Here is a 6,572-nt window from a genome sequence, read left to right on the forward strand (position 1 = left end):
GTCTAGATTGTTGTTTTGCGGTATATATTTCATTGTGTCAAGTTTGGCTTGTATCTATTGTTTTGGAGTTGGTTTTTATGAAGAAAAGGAGTTGAAAAAACGTGAAAAAAAAAGAAAAATGAATCGAAAAAAAAAAGAAAAAGAAAAATGAAAAAAAAAGGAATGAAAAAGAAGAAACCGAAAGAAATAGAAAGAAAAGAAAAGAAAAAAAAGATGTTGTTTGGTTGACGGTTTCTACTCCTATGTTCTATCTTATTTCATATGAGGAGTATGTTTGGTTCGGTTTGGTGAGTTTTATGCCAAGTGAAGGGCATGTGTTTATTTCATAATTGAGTTGGAAATGGATGTTGATATATGGTTCTGTTTAGGTACTAGCTTGATCACCTATACCTCCACATTCCCATAATTGTTTTGCCTTTTCTTACCCATTGCCTCACTTAGCCATATTTTCTTTGTAAGCCCTCGGCTGTGACAGGACCTTGTTTGGTTGGAATGTATGAACGGTAGCTAGAATTGTCTATCATATTAGTTGCATGCATGTTTATGTGGGTCGTAGTCTAGGTGAGCGACTATTTTTCTTCCTCTCTTACATATATATGCTTGCCTTTGCTTCATGAGAGAAGAGTGACCCGTGAGAGTCCATTGTTAAAGGTCTTGCAAGGTCGACGGTTCAGCTTTATTTACAAACATCTTATAACTCGTTTGCATTTGGCTGTCTTGCTATAAGTGTTAGTTTTCTTGCATTAAATTGGCTTAAGTGGGCATTTGTAGCTAGCTCTGAGTTATCTTTTTCCGTTCAATTAGCGTATAGTTTTGAGTTTACTCGGGGACGAGTAAAGGTTTGGTTTGGGGAGATTTGATACGTGCATTTTATATAGTCTTTTTAGCCTATTTTATGCACGTATTTCTATGCTTTTATCGTGGTTTCATGCTACGAAATGCCCCGAATTGCATACTTTGGAAGTTCTTGTCTTATTTGCAGGAATGAGCCATAAAGTAGCGAAATCAAGCCTTTTACCGTCCGTTTAGCATGCATTTGGAGGAAGAGATGATTTGGAGTGGGAAATATTGCTGTCTTGGGATGCGTGAAGGTGTTTCGGGAGCTAAAAGGACAAGTCAAAGTCAAATTGACAAGAATGATGGGCTGCTGAAGTCAAGTATCACTTGATCGAGTGATTTATTACTCGATAGAGTGATTTAGGAGTCAATAATCAGTCGATCGAGTAGACTATGTAGTCGATCGACCAGTTCTTTTTACGCACTTACTCGATCGAGGACAATTACTAGTCGATCGAGCAGTTTCTTGCTGGGTTTGCTCGATCGAGTGGTTTTTATCCACTCGATCGAGTGGACTTTGCTACGGGTTGGGCTTTTTAGGTTTAATTCCGTCATTAGGTTTAATCCTATTCCTATTTTCTTATAAATAGGAGTAAAGGTTGTCATTTGTAATCATCCAAGGATCTCTCACACTTTTGCTACATTGCTGATTACTGTTACTCTGTTCTTATTTCCGGATCCTTAATTTCAGTAATTTCGTCTCTCTTTCCTCTCTTTTTATTTAATGTTTATTATTCCCTCTCCCTATTTATTTATTGTACTTATTTATTCCATGTCTAGCTAAATCCCCCTGGTATGTTAGGATTAGGGAAGCCGTGGTAGCGATGCTTTAATTGTATTAAATAGATTAGCCCTGCGATAAGAATTGTATTAGGCAATTTAACTGTTATCCGGTCGAATGAATGCATGCAGGAGACCATAAATCTAGTTAACCCCGACCTAGATCGAAAGATTGGAAGGGAAGGCTTGCTTGCTTAATTACAATAGGGTATAGCGATGAGGGCGAAAGTTAAGCTGTTTACGCTCTAGGGCGGTTTAAGGACCGAAAGGTGACGACCATAGCTCTTCTTATCAATAGTCTAATCGTCTTAGTATTCTCGATAATATAAGATCTGATAGCTGCCACGGTGGACCGACTCCTAGCATACTTCCTTTCTCTTATTGTTAATTTCTCTCATCTTTTTCCCTCGCTTTAGTCTTTAGTTTAGTCAACACGATCAATTCAACCCCCAATTGTGACATCAGACGGATAGAATAGACAAATAGATAGTACACCGCCTCCCTGTGGAGATCGACCCTACTTACCGCTGACTTCTGTTAGTAGTAATTTAGGTATTTATTTTTGGTGTAGAACGACCGCATCAACCCTATCTGAGGTGCTTGAGCATACAGAAGACACATGCAGTAATGTGTGATATCCACAGTGGTGATTGTGGAAATCACACAGGGGGTAGGAGCCTGTCCAACAAGGCACTAAGGCAGGGTTACTTCTGGCCTACCATGAGTAAGGACGCCATAGATTACGTCAGGAAATGTGAAGAATGCCAAAAGCACGCCCCTATCAGCCACCGGCCAGCAGAACATATGCATCCGATCATCTCGCCTTGGGCTTTTATGAAATGGGGAATGGACATTGTGGGACCATTACCCCGTGCTTCTGGAAACAGGACGTACATGCTGGCAATGACGGACTACTTCTCTAAATGGATAGAGGCAGAAGCTTTCCCTCAGGTCCTGGAGAAGCATCTAATATCTTTCATCAAGAGGAACATAGCCAGCAGATACGGCATCCCCTCAGAAATCATATGTGACAACGGGTCACAATTCATATCCCACAGAACAGAAGATTACTGCGCCAGGTGGAACATCAAGCTGTTTAAGTCCACTCCTAGGAATCCACAGTCCAACGGTCAGGCAGAATCCAGCAACAAGATAGTCATGAACAACCTGAAAAGAAGGCTAGAGGATATAGGAGCCAACTGGGCAGGCGAGCTCCCCTTCGTACTGTGGTCTGATAGAACCACCCCCAAAGTGGCAACAGGTCAACCACCATTCAGTCTGGTATATGGGGTCGAGGCAGTTATTCCATCTTAGGTACAAATGCAGACATATCGATATGTCAATGCCACCGAAGAAAGGAACTAGGTAGAAATGGCCAGCACCCTGGATACCATTGATGAGCTAAGAACCAGCGCCAAAATCAGGATGACAGCTTACAAGCAGACAGCAGCCAGGAGTTACAACAAAAACGTAAGACTGAGAACACTGCAGGTAGGGAACCTGGTACTCAGGAAGGTATTCCCAAACACCAAGAACCAGAGTGTAGGTAAATTCGCCTATAACTGGGAAGGTCCCTACTACATAGAAGCCATCATGGGTAATGGGGCATACAAGTTGGAGACTATGGACGGGGAAGCTGTCCCTAGGTCCTGGAACATCATTTACCTTAAAAAGTATTATGTCTGAGATTCCAGGTGCAGGACCCAGAAGTTCCACCTCCAGCAGGTACACCCCAGGACCCTTGAATCCCAGCATTCAGTACTCCAGAAACCTTAGAACATGAACTAACTTGCTAAAAGTTTCTTTGACTAAGCAGTTATCGCTTGAAAGGGAACAACCCTAGAACCTAGTTGCTGGAGCCACAACTCACTCTCTCATAAGGTACATACGCAAAGAACTAATCATTTTGTTTCGTACCGCCTGACTATACCACCTGCATTGGTCTAAAAGTTATATCTCTTTTGACAGCAGGAACAACTAAGTCACCAGGCAAGGTCTTTCATTCAGTATAGAGGCAGAAGCTTTCCCTCAGGTCCTGGAGAAGCATCTGATATCTTTCATCAAGAGGAACATAGAAGCTTTGCCTCAGGTCCTGGAGAAGCATCTGATATCTTTCATCAAGAGGAACATAGCCAGCAGATACGACATCCCCTCAGAAATCATATGTGACAACGGGTCACAATTCATATCCCACAGAACAGAAGATTACTGCGCCAGGTGGAACATCAAGCTGTTTAAGTCCACTCCTAGGAATCCACAGTCCAACGGTCAGGCAGAATCCAGCAACAAGATAGTCATGAACAACCTAAAAAGAAGGCTAGAGGAGATATGAGCCAACTGGGCAGGCGAGCTCCCCTTCGTACTGTGGTCTGATAGAACCACCCCCAAAGTGGCAACAGGTCAAACATCATTCAGTCTGGTATATGGGGCCGAGGCAGTTATTCCATCTTAGGTACAAATGCTGACGTATCGATATGTCAATGCCATCGAAGAAAGGAACTAGGTAGAAATGTCCAGCAGCCTGGATACCATTGATGAGCTAAGAACCAGCGCCAAAATCAGGATGACAGCTTACAAGCAGACAGCAGCCAGGAGTTACAACATAAACGTAAGATTGAGAACACTGCAGGTAGGGAACCTGGTACTCAGGAAGGTATTCCCAAACACCAAGAATCAGAGTGTAGGTAAATTCGCCTATAACTGGGAAGGTCCCTACTGCATAGAAGCCATCATGGGTAATGGGGCATACAAGTTGGAGACTATGGACGGGGAAGCTGTCCCTAGGTCCTGGAACATCATTTACCTTAAAAAGTATTATGTCTGAGATTCCAGGTGCAGGACCCAGAAGTTCCACCTCCAGCAGGTACACCCCAGGACCCTTGAATCCCAGCATTCAGTACTCCAGAAACCTTAGAACATGAACTAACTTGCTAAAAGTGTCTTTGACTAAGCAGTTATCGCTTGAAAGGGAACAACCCCGGAACCTAGTTGCTGGAGCCACAACTCACTCTCTCATAAGGTACATACGCAAAGAACTAATCATTTTGTTTCGTACCGCCTGACTATACCACCTGCATTGGTCTAAAAGTAATATCTCTTTTGACAGCAGGAACAACTAAGTCACCAGGCAAGGTCTTTCATTCAGTACGCACGTGCTAAGTCTCCTGAATTTAGCAAGTACTACTAAGGAAATGACAACTTACAACGTATCTTTCAAATCCTTTGAGTCAAAACCCTTTTTCTTATTTTCCCTTGGTGTCAACTTCACAGGTGTCACAAGGAGCAAAATGTGGAAGCAGCGTACTTAGTATTTCAAACGGCCAAAACGAAACTCTCTTTCGTTTAAGTTGGTGTAAAGATTCAAGAGGAACACACTTTGTGCTCCATAAACTATTTTGGATTTATGAAATTGCTTCCATTTTTAAGTTTATCGTTGTTTTTGGATTGAATTTGGATATGGTAAGTTGAATATTAAGGCAATGTCCTAGTAGGCTAACTGATGAACAGGAACTAGCAAATTGTTCCTCTTGCAGGAAGTACCCAATGTGTGCGTGGTCAAAACAGAGGGATTCGAGCATCCTGATGGACAGAACGCTCCCTGAACCACCAAAGGCACCTCAAAAAGTACAAAGTCGGCACACAAACAGAAAGAACAAAATAATTGCTAGCAAAACAACAGAAGGAACGAAACGAAAATTTCATAAAACACCCCTCAAAAAGGGAACTTGAAAAGCTAATATTTTTGCCCCTCCTACGAGGCAAAACAAAAGTACCAAAAGGTGCCAAGCACCAAGAGTCAGATTACAATGGGCCACCACACAGGGTGCCCAGCAAAACATCAAGATAAAAATTAAAATTTAAAATGCCTAAAGTAGGCAGCAGCAGAATTTGGGGCGGCATAAGCAGGAACATCCACGGGGATGTTAGGCTCCACAACAGCCTCTTCTCCAGGTGGACCTTTTCCTCTCTGAGCAATGGAGGCTTCCTCCCTGACCTCCTCATTTGACACGATAGCTGGTTGCTCAGTCCTGGCAATGGTCTCTCCATCATCACCACCCAGAAAGTCATTGATGAGGCTGAAGTACGGCTTGACTGGATATGCGGCATTAAACAGAAGTTCCTCCTCAACCAGGTCCCAGTTGAAGTGCTCACCCGCCTAAAACTCCTTAATGCATTTGATCTTTGTTTCCCAGGCAGAAACCAATGTAGATTCTAAGAGCAGGTGCTTCAGCAGCTCCACCTCCTTGTGAGCCTCTTCCATAAGCCTTTCTGCCACCCTCTCAGCATCCAGCTGTTTCTGGGCAGCTGCCTTCTCCTCCGCCAGCTTCTTCTGGGCAGCCACCTTCTCCCTCCTAGCCAGCGCCAAATCCGCCTCCACCTTCCCCGGGTTGACATTGAGGTTGTTCACCTCCCCCATCAATCTGGCAACCTCCTTGCGCAGGAACAGGCCGTCCTGCAAAACCTGCCAGAGGAACAGTCAGCAGTACGAACATAATAGACCAGCAAAACATAGAGGGAATTAAAAGGTACCTGTAGAGCGCGCCCAGGAGCTTCATCTAGCACAGCAGGGGGGGAGTATTTCGCATAGAATGGACCGCAGCTGAAAGTAGGAACTGTTCCATGTGAGGCCAGAGAGGTACCCCATTGGAGCCATACCCCTTGGGAAGGCAGATTACAGTGAAAGTATTGGGCAGGGGTGGCCTAGGAGCCACTGCGGCCAGAGGAGCAACCTCAATAGGGACAGGCGTGCTAACCGGCTTCATTTCAGCAGGGAGCGATGACCTCTTCCTGGGAGAAGGACCGGAGGAGGCAGAAGCAACTTGCTTCCTCTTTCTATCCAGCAGGGAGAGGGAGGAAACAGGTGGAATAAAACTCTTAGAACTCGATTTTGGATAGAAATTGAATACTAAAACGATTGCAAAATACTAAGGATTGAGTATTGGGATATGACTTAA

Source organism: Silene latifolia, chromosome 10 (assembly GCF_048544455.1).
Source record: "Silene latifolia isolate original U9 population chromosome 10, ASM4854445v1, whole genome shotgun sequence".
Classification (NCBI taxonomy): domain Eukaryota; kingdom Viridiplantae; phylum Streptophyta; class Magnoliopsida; order Caryophyllales; family Caryophyllaceae; genus Silene; species Silene latifolia.